The 10,509-nt window shown below is 43.4% G+C and overlaps 1 non-coding gene across 1 annotated transcript; it reads right to left on the bottom strand.

The window, feature by feature from the left end:
- Nucleotides 1-8,919: 8,919 nt before the first annotated feature.
- Trnas-cga (transfer RNA serine (anticodon CGA)) lies at nucleotides 8,920-8,994 on the bottom strand. Its single transcript has one exon. It is a non-coding gene; the product is annotated as a tRNA-Ser (tRNA).
- Between the last annotated feature and the right edge of the window lie 1,515 nt (nucleotides 8,995-10,509).

A 10,509-nucleotide genomic window follows, 5' to 3' on the forward strand; every position in this document is an offset into this window, starting at 1 on the left:
TTTGAACCGTCGAATTCTCCGCATATCTTTTTACGAGTTGACGCTTATGTAATGTGTAGAGACGGCATGGTGGGCTTCGGATAATTCATTGTGGAGATTCGTTCTTATGGTTAACATGAATCATTGATGAATGATAAATTAACACTTTTTCACCTTTCTTTAAGTACTCTACCTCGGTGTCACTTCTTTTGAAGCTGTTTTTAACTGTAGGGAATAGCAGCTTGGGACAGTATGTACCATGACACATCTTTTATTTAAGAGACAGAGACAGATTTGTAATCTCGAAGAAGTTTCGATAGCTGCACACATCATAGTCGAGGTGAAGACAGTGAAGATGATGGCCAATTTTCTGCCACTAATTGAATGGAAGATGACTGTTTAGTCCGGTCCATCACTCGTAGTACGAGCGGTGTCCAGAAAGTAAGATCCGATCGGTTGCGAAATGGAAACCACATTGAAGCTTTGTACAGATGTGTTGGACGGTGTCTCTAGTGTGACTGTCACTTCGTTCTCTTCGATTCTGATTCACAGTGATCACGTAAGACCATCTAGGAAATAGTATCCCCCGCCAAGTATATGTGGCTGATGAGAGATTTCTCCTGATTTCATGGAACCCCACAAAAACGTAACTGTCACGCATTTCCATTTTCATAACAGTTCTCTGCCGCACATTGCAGGGTCAATGAAGACGCTGTCACAGTGTTTTAGATGGGGAACGTTCGATCATCCGCAATATAGCCCAGACGTGACCTCCTCTGATTTTCCTCTCTGTTCACATGAACCACTGGCTATGGAGACAACATTTTGGCACAGACAACGGGCTGCAGACGAAATAGAGAACTGGTAGAAAGGACAGACGGCTACCTTGTATGAGGAGGGTACTGGAGAGATGGTACAATTCTACGACAACTGTCCAAGTCGGAGCGGCGACTATGTAGGGACGTAGTTAGAAGATGTAGCTAACTGTTGCAAATAAAACATTTATGATTATCACTGTGGTTTGCATTTCGCGACCGGTCGAAACGTGCTTTCGGGGCAACCCTTGTACAAGAGCTTCACTGTTGTATAAACGTCAGGTTTGCACAGAACGTTCACAAATGTTACAAAAAAGATATGTACTAGTTGTGAAAGAACCACAGAAATACACGAAAACTACTCCATTGGGCAGGGAATTCGCTATGAGTAATGATTGAAAATAGTCATTAACTGTTAATTCGATGACTCAGAAAAAGCAGGAATCTATCAATACGTGATCACGCCTTGTTGCGACCGAGAATACACGTTGTAGAATTTAGTTACTGATGTGCTATCGCTCACATCTAATTTGATTTTTTGTGGGCTGCAACTATTTTCTATTCTCTTGCAACCAAATGAATCACGAATATCTATAAACTGCATAAATACTGGTCAGGGATTGATTCTCGGCCATATAAAAATATTCCCCGTTCTACATTTACCGCCACGAACCTGCACGATGGTGAACAGAATATGACCCAAGTGCAATACGCTTCGTCTGGCGGAGAAGTCGTGTCTGTGGTCATCGCGAGATGACAAAGATCATAGTTTCTGTTCTGTAAAATTGAGTGTCTTCACATAATAGCACGAAGCACACAATGAAATCTTCTTTGTCATACTCGCCTACAGTTGGTGCAGCGCACTGTAGATGTATCGTCGTTTAAAAATTTTAATTTTCTACTGTACAGTCTTGTTATTTACTTGTGTGATTTTTTTCTTTCTTTTCACACAGAAGCGAATAAATCCGCAGAAATAGTCAAAATTAGCAATGGTTGCTGCAGATTAACACCTTTATTAGCTGAATAATAAAACTATGAAACAGTTTACATTGGGAAAGTTCTCCTAGTTTGTTCAACAGTGATTTGAACATTTCAGGGTATTTCATTGTGTCAGGGAATTTTAATTCACCAACTCACCGTGAAGACCGTCTCACGGATTTCAGCTGAAATACTTGAAGAAGAAGTTGCTATCCCATATGCATTCGCGGAAGATAATTGAAAGCCAAATGTACAATGATTAGCCAAAACATTATATCTACCTGCTTAATAGCTTGTTGGACCATCTTTGTAACGCAATAGAAACATGTAAACGATTCTACAGGTTGTTGATACATTTGTGAAATAAATGGCCACTGATTCGTGTACGGGGTGATAGTGCCTGATAGCGACCCAGTTTGATCCCATTGTATTAACATCAGACGAACTGGTGGCCAAGACATCAAAGTATGTTCACTACAATGCTCCTCAAAACACTGTTGCTCGGTTTTGGATCCAAGACACGAACAAGGTCGGGTGAGACATCAAGCATGAAGGGGTACGGGTGGTTCACAACTGCCAGCTGAAAACTACCACAGATCAATAGAACGTGCCCCCTAGAGGCTGGAGAGCATACAAACACGAAGAAGCAACCTAAAGGCAACTAGAATAAGATTGTAGACAGTTATTGTCTTACCCCCGTAAAACAACAGTAGCATTTTGCAGTAATTCGGTGATTTTTTGAACTATAAACAACTACATACACTACGTGATGTGGCAGCACTGATGAAAGCCGAGATACAAACTAAATGTACAGTTTCCACACATCTCATACTCCGTGTACATTTTACATCCACAGCAAGGTGAACATGCCTCCTCATCAGGGCTTCCTCTCCCTCCCCTCTACGCATATCCTTATCCCCCTTCTTCCCCACCTGCCTTTCATTCCCCACCACCTTTCCCAATAACTATTAGCGCCACTAATTCCCCCCAGTATTCCGCCCCTTCTTCTGCCCCAACATCCACTCGTACCCTATCGCTGCTATGCACCAGCCCTCCATCCACATACCATGACATTCCTACCTTCCTCACCGGCCAACCAGCAACAGACTCCCTATCGCAGGGCAGGTCCTTCCGGTTTTTAGTAGCAGAAAAGTACTTCTTTTAAATATCAGTGTTTTGGCATCAGGTTGTATATGTTTTTAAATGTGTGCTTATTGTGTTTCGTTTTACCTGTTATTATTATTGTTTCTTACTGCCAGTGCACGAAGTCACATTTCTCATAAGTCTAAAAACATGTATTATATTTTTCACCTCTAAAAAGTTGCCTTTTTTCATCTCATTTGATTTTTACTGACAATTTGCTGAAGAGTTCCAATGACAGCTCACTTTTCACCCATATTGTGCATGGGGAGTTGATATAACAATAAAGAAGGCTAAAATGCGAAGTGCGGTACACAGAGGTGGCTTCAATACCAACCGACTAGACTGTCTAGCACTAGTCCGTTTGGTGCTACTCATGTTATCGCATTCACTGGTGGAGGCCATTCCCCTATGCTTTTGGTCCGTATTTGTTCGTCTGCTTAGTCTGCTTGTGTGTGTGTGTGTATGTTCATCATCTTTGCATACCATCATTTTATTGCCTCTGCCTCGGTCATGCTGCACAACCGCCGTCGCTGTCGTCGTCGCCGCTGCCTACTGTCGCCTGACCGACGCCACAGCCCCCGCCACTGCAGTCTTCCCCCCGTCTCCTCTTCGTCGCCTTCGCTAACCGCCATGATCACTAACGCCAACGCAGAAGTCTAGTCGCCACATCTTCGTCGCCGCCGCTATCCTCATCTGCTGTCATCACCTTACCACGCCGGACTTCACTGCCATCATCCCCGACCATCCTATCGACGATCCGCCACTGGTAATTATTGACTTTCTGTCCCCTGTTTCCTTGACCCACAATGGCCACTCCAGACACCTCCGCCATTTACTCCGCCCTTTCTTCTGCCCCTGCTATCACTATGTGGATCACTTTCTCTTGTCCATTACCCTGAGTCCACCTTCCATGTCCCACATCCTCTTCCCCATCTGCATTTATCTCCTTTCCCTACACTATTCTTCCCATGACCTTTGCCCCACCTCTGCTTTTCTTTTGCCGATCCCCCACTTCCAAACCATCCTACTCTGACAACTTCCCCTGAAATGCCTGAAAAAATTTCGTCATGGTACCAAACAATCCCCAAGCAGCTGTACCATCTCGAACCCAATAGGAGTACGTGCTCAGCGACATTTCCCACGTTACGCAATTCCCAAACCACCATCCCACCCCAAAATTCGTATAAGAGCGCCATAATATAGGCCCACTACCAGTGCTATAATCAAAACACCACAAACAACCTTCGGTACTACAGAACGCATGGACGCTGCTTACCCCCTGCATCTGCTCCCCAAGCTGTTTACATGTTCATCCTCTCCAACCATGACCACAAATTGCTAAATGCCTAATTCCTCACTCTAGACATCAGAAAATACATCCCTTATATTATCATCACTCAAATCATCCTCCAGAAACTTCCATCCTCACCAAACCCACAAATCGCCTTTCCAGACAGACTTCCTTCTCAAAATGTCACACATTACCCCTCACTCTCTACGGCACCACCTCATTATTCGACAACACCCCCACATTCACTGTCATGATTACAAAAAGATTGGCCCTAAGATCACGGGAAAGGAGGAGATCTGCTTTAGAAATCCGCACACCCCGCCAAATCTACAAATACTTGGATCCCATCGTCGTCTTGTGAGCCTTCAGATAGTCTTTCCCCACAATCGATCACCTCCTTAGGGAGAGATATCAGATACACAACCGTCGGAATAAAGTTGAAGCATCAACATACGAGCCTCCCACAACCCCATCATTGTCAAAATATCTCTTACAGTAACCACCGCACTCCTGGTTCTTAAAATATTTTTCTTCAAAGCCCCGACTGCCACCAATGTTATTATCTACCTCCAACCTAATCATCCGCTCCCCTACGATTTCCTCACCCACATCTATCATACCTTTCGTACCTATGTTATTGCCGCTGACCTCAAAATCTACACTAGCTCCCCTGCATAACTCCAATGGTGGCGTCAGCTTACAGACTATCCCAACGATCTCCAATGTAACACTGTACTAGTCCCACAGCACATCTTCCCTGAAAGCAGTACTATCCTAGACATCATTCTAGCACCTCCCAATGGCCTTGGATCCCTCACTACAAAGTCCTAGATGCAATTCGAAGCGACAACCTTTCTGTCCTCCTCACGATCTTGTACACACTACCTCATTCTTTCGCACTTCATCGAAATATCAACCCAAAAGCTGCCTACAACTACTCCTGCAACAACTGAAATGCCCTCTGGGAATGCATGGATACCCAGACTGGTGTCCTCATCCCTGCCACGGCCATGTATTCTCCTCCGAGAATCCCATCGCTCCCCCCTTGCCTTCCTAAGAACTCGTGACCAGGATACACTTCCATGTCACTGGCAAATACAGACACACATCATAAATTTACTCGACCATTACCTGACAATCAGGGCAAAGCGGACCACTTTACGTCCCGTCTCTCTGCCATTTTTTCAATCCCTGATGACCTTCACTTTGGATACTCTCTCTTCCCCAACGCCGGCCGAAATGGCCGTGCGGTTAAAGGCGCTGCAGTCTGGAACCGCAAGACCGCTACGGTCGCAGGTTCGAATCCTGCCTCGGGCATGGATGTTTGTGATGTCCTTAGGTTAGTTAGGTTTAACTAGTTCTAAGTTCTAGGGGACTAATAACCTCAGCAGTTGAGTCCCATAGTGCTCAGAGCCATTTTTTTTCTCTTCCCCAACTTCCACAAACACCACTTTTTTCCCCCTGACTTCCAGCTTGCAGTACTTGGGCAACATAACACAAACAACCAAACAATCAAATCATAGTACTTGACATAGAAATATATTTCATAGAAAACACAAGTCATCCCCTGCTACCGAGCGAGGTGGCGCAGTGGCTAGACACTGGACTCGCATTCGGGAGGACGACGGTTCAATCCCGCGTCCGGCCATCCTGATTTAGGTTTTCCATGATTTCCCTAAATCGCTCCAGGCAAATACCGGGATGGTTCCTTTGAAAGGGCATGGCCGACCTCCTTCCCCATCCTTCCCTAATCCGATGAGACCGATGACCTCGCTGTTTGGTCTCCTCCAAACAGCCCAACATCCCCTGCTGACTGCATCACTTATCGACACCTTAAAGGATGCCCCCCCCCCCTCCTTTCTAGACAAATCTGCAACCCTTTTTAACGCTATCCTCTCCGCATGTTGTTATCCAGAGCTGTGTAAAACCACCAAAATCCTGCTTTCCTTCAAATCGCACACACCTCCTACTGATATCAGTCTGGTAGGTGGCTAGAATCCTATGTGCCTCACCTCTGTAATCAGCAAGGTATTTTAATCCAACCTCTCCCAACGTATCCATCAACACCTGAAACATCTCCTTCCCATCAACCAGCGTGGCTTCTGCCCCACCTTCTCCTCTGATGACCAGCTCCTGCACCTCACTCATCTCTTATCCCATCAGCTCAACATCTGTAAATCCTTCCTGAAGGTCAATCTTTCCAAAACACAGGCAATAATTATAGAATGTACCACCTACACCTTCCAGCTCCATGGCTTCTACGTTTGTAGTTATGACCATCTTATCCAGTTAACTAAGACACTAAAATATCTTGAACTGACAGTTAGCTAAAACACTAAAATATCTTGAACTAACCATCGACCTGCAGCTAATGATGAAACCTCATGTACTAACCATCCAACAGAAGGCCCAAAACATGCTTAAACTACTAAAACTTATCTTGGGGTTTTGCTCCTGTCCATTGTCCTGAACACCTACAAAATCTTGAACTGACCCATTCTCTGCTGTGCAAAGATTAGTATAGATCCCCCCCATAATAAGTTCGTTAAATCCCACCAGATCCTTGAATGCCATCCACTCCACCTCACCTTTGCATCCGACTACTTCTTCCACATCGATCCTTTACCATCAAGTTCCTGCCTCCCTTCACTCATGTTGAACAACTTTGAACAAGCTACACTATCTTTAAACAAGACTCTACTCCCCAATCCTAGTATACTGCTGCACCTCTACTAACACATCCCACCAACCTTGTACCTACACACGTTCCACATACTTTCCCAAAGCAACTTCAACTGTCTAACCACCTCCCCCCCCCCCCTCTATCATCAACTCCATTCGTACATTTACTCTTCCTATCAACTTTAACCCCACCCCACTCGCTATACCCCGTTGGGCTCCCTTTCCCTCTCTCCTCCATATTTTCCCACCTGCCTTTTCCCTTTCCACCCTTCTTCCCATAGCCCATTTTTTTACATCAAATTTTATCCTCACCAATACCCCCTCTTCACCAACCCCCACTGAATCAGAGCGGACACTCCTACCCCATCGATAAATCTGCACCACAGTCTCCTCCGTCCATACACCACATCCGTTCTACTCTCCTCAGCGACCCAACTTTTCCTCTTCAACTTCTTAACTTAAGTGTTGTCATCTAAGATTTTTAAATGTTTTTAAATATTTTAAATTAATCTTATTGTATTTATGTTTTTTTACCTTTTATTATCACTTTTTTAAATAAAGTGAAGAAAGTCACGCCTCTTACCTCACGATTTATTATTCTTTCATATCATTTGGATTTTCTTGTCAGTAGGCTGAAGAGCTGGTTGAGTGTGTCGCTGAAAGCCCCGTCCGTGTATGGTGAGGGTGGATGAAATAGCAAAAAAAGGAAGAAAAATGTGAATTAATGGACTTCATTCAAGGTGAGTGGAGTTGAAAGTACCTGGTCGCTATCGAGATTTAGATTCCCTCGGTTTCCCTTATCACTTAAGATGAACATCGAGACAGTACATATATAAATAAAGCATTTAATTTTACGCTCTTTCCATGCATTTCGGAACTATTGCACCGTCTCTAATGACCTGACATACTGTTGAAGGTCTGTTAAACACTATACTTCCTTCCTTTTTCCACTAAAGGTCACATTGTGTTCCATTACTAAAAATAGTTCTTTTTATTTACTAGACGAGATAGATAAGAACATCTCATCAGATAAGAATGTGATCCCCCCATACGATCAATAAATAAATAAGAATATGGTCCAATAACAAGGCTTCATCTACAAGTGTTTCCGTAAGAGCGTGCAAAGATTTAATAGGACATAGAGGACGCTCCACTGAACAATTTGATGAATGGAACCTAAAGTCGGAGAAGCTAGCTTAAGGAGATAATAGGAAGAAAATCACGTTACCGTCTACTTGTTAGTTAACTGCAAATACCACTATTGACACTATGAACGTACTATTTGTACTGTATCTTACAAAAGTGCTGCAACTGACGGCCATCATCCTCAATTAAAGCATGAGATCGGTGAAGAAGATTCTGACGCATCATCGCAAATATCCCGGATGTGTTTCGAATCACATCACAGGTAGCTACAAAGCTGACAACTAATTCCATCTTATACACAATTAACGTTTGATATTCCCATAGGAAATGGTCACGGGAATTCAGTTTAGATGACCTCTCAGGCCATGAAGTAGAACTTTCCTTCCAATCCAGCGACCAGGATATACTGTACTGATACTGCTCCATCGTATTGTACTGTACGTCTCTGAATAGCACTGAGCAATTAATTGGTCGTTGATTCGTAGCACGTTTTGTCATGGGGCAACGTAAGTAATGTACAACAGATCCACCATATGGGCAAATAAAGTAAACAAACCTGTATCAAGACTGCCTGGTCATCAGGCTCGCCCATCTTGTTTACTACAGGACATAAAGAACGTACATGTGAAAAAACAGCACAATACGTGCAAACTTGTACGCATGTTAGTTGTAAATAAGCTGGAAAACAGTGATCCTAGCCAAACCGCTAGTCAAGTTCACTTCCAAATCTTCTTCAACTGGCTTCTCTGACCCCAGGTTCCCTATTGCAAATTGTTCTGTTAAAGTTTTGCACGCCCTTACGGAAACATCCTGTATACAGAATGAGATTTTCACTCTGCAGCGGAGTGTGCGCTGATATGAAACTTAATGGCAGATTAAGACTGTGTGCCGGACCGAGACTCGAACTCGGGACCTTTGCCTTTCGCGGGCAACTGCTCTACCAACTGAGCTATCCAAGCACGACTCACGCCCCGTACTCACAGCCTTACTTCTGCCAGTACCTCGTCTCCTACCTTCCAAACTTAACAGCTCTCCTGCGAACCTTGCAGAACTAGCACTCCTGACAGAAAGGCAAAGGTAGGAGAAGCGGTACTGGCAGCAGTAAGGCTGTGAGGACGGGGCGTGAGTCGTGCTTGGGTAGCTCAGTTGGTAGAGCACTTGGCCACGAAAGGCAAACGTCCCGAGTTCGAGTCACGGTCCGGCACACAGTTTTAATCTGCCAGGCAGTTTCAACATCCTGTATACATTGTAACTATACATTGCATCTGTCTGCAGATTTCTGTGTATCATATGTACTGAAGGTGCGATACGGCGGTACCTCTTCAAGCGTTTTACAATCCCTCACGCGGAGTCAAATGACCATGCCATACTGACGTATAACGTTAAAGGCTCGGTTTGACTACACAAGGAGAAGAATATGTAAAGACGAAGTTAGTCTCATTTCGTCGCAATTCAGTTACTGACATTTTCTGTGAATAACTTCTACAGACGGATCAAAAGCGGCAAATATTCTGTTAGATAGCTGCGCATAAGAAGGAGGTCCAAGCGGATGATTAAATGAAGCATGAAAGTCATTCAGTCTCCTACAGACGGCACTCCGAACGTGATGCTTACAACGTGTCATTCTTTTGTGCATATAAGCGATGAAATAAGTCTTTCCACAATAGTTACTTTGGTTTGCAGTATTGTTTTGTAATGTCTACGATTTTAGAATTGGATGTGCAATTTGATGTATAGACAAGGAAGCCGTATATTTAGTCGTGAGATCAATACAGCCTGAAAATATCCAACTTTGCATAGTGCTTCATGAAGCTTAATTGTTTCATGGAAGCTTAATTGTTTCTATTCCAAGTTCCGTTGATATTTTTAATCTACCAGGGAGCTACAATGCTGTTTCTTGTAAAACGGAGAAGAACAGGATATGACAAAGACGTGATACAGTGTTCAAACTGTTGATGGTATAAAAAAAAGTTATTTTACTTGGCAGCAAAGCAAACACCATTCCATCCAAAAGGGACGTTAGGAGTAGTGGAAAAGCAACATTTGATAATAGAGCCTAAACTGTTATAAAAGAAGATTGATGCCGTAAGAGAGTCGTTGACGAACATCATTCTTGTTTGTTTTGAGAGAGTTAACCTGTTTCTATGAAAGAAATACTGAATTCTGAATTCTTTCCTTCCTTTATTTTGTACAGGGTAACAGTGGAGAAGCTAATGTAGTAGGCTTACCTTATATCTTTACATAGAGGAGATCCATTCTTCGATTATTCTTCTCAGCAAAGCTATCATGTTATCTTCAAATTTCTGATCACTTGTAAATTGTTTAACCAAGTTATTTTCCGTACCAGTAGTGCAGAGAAAACTGAAGCTATCATTTTTCACCGAATTGTGAAGGCAATTTTTAATTATCTTAAGGGTGGTTATACCTCTTTCAGGAGAAGATGTAGAAACTAGGAACGTAAGCAATAATTTGATA

This window comes from Schistocerca nitens, chromosome 1, assembly GCF_023898315.1.
Source record: "Schistocerca nitens isolate TAMUIC-IGC-003100 chromosome 1, iqSchNite1.1, whole genome shotgun sequence".
In the NCBI taxonomy this organism is placed as follows: domain Eukaryota; kingdom Metazoa; phylum Arthropoda; class Insecta; order Orthoptera; family Acrididae; genus Schistocerca; species Schistocerca nitens.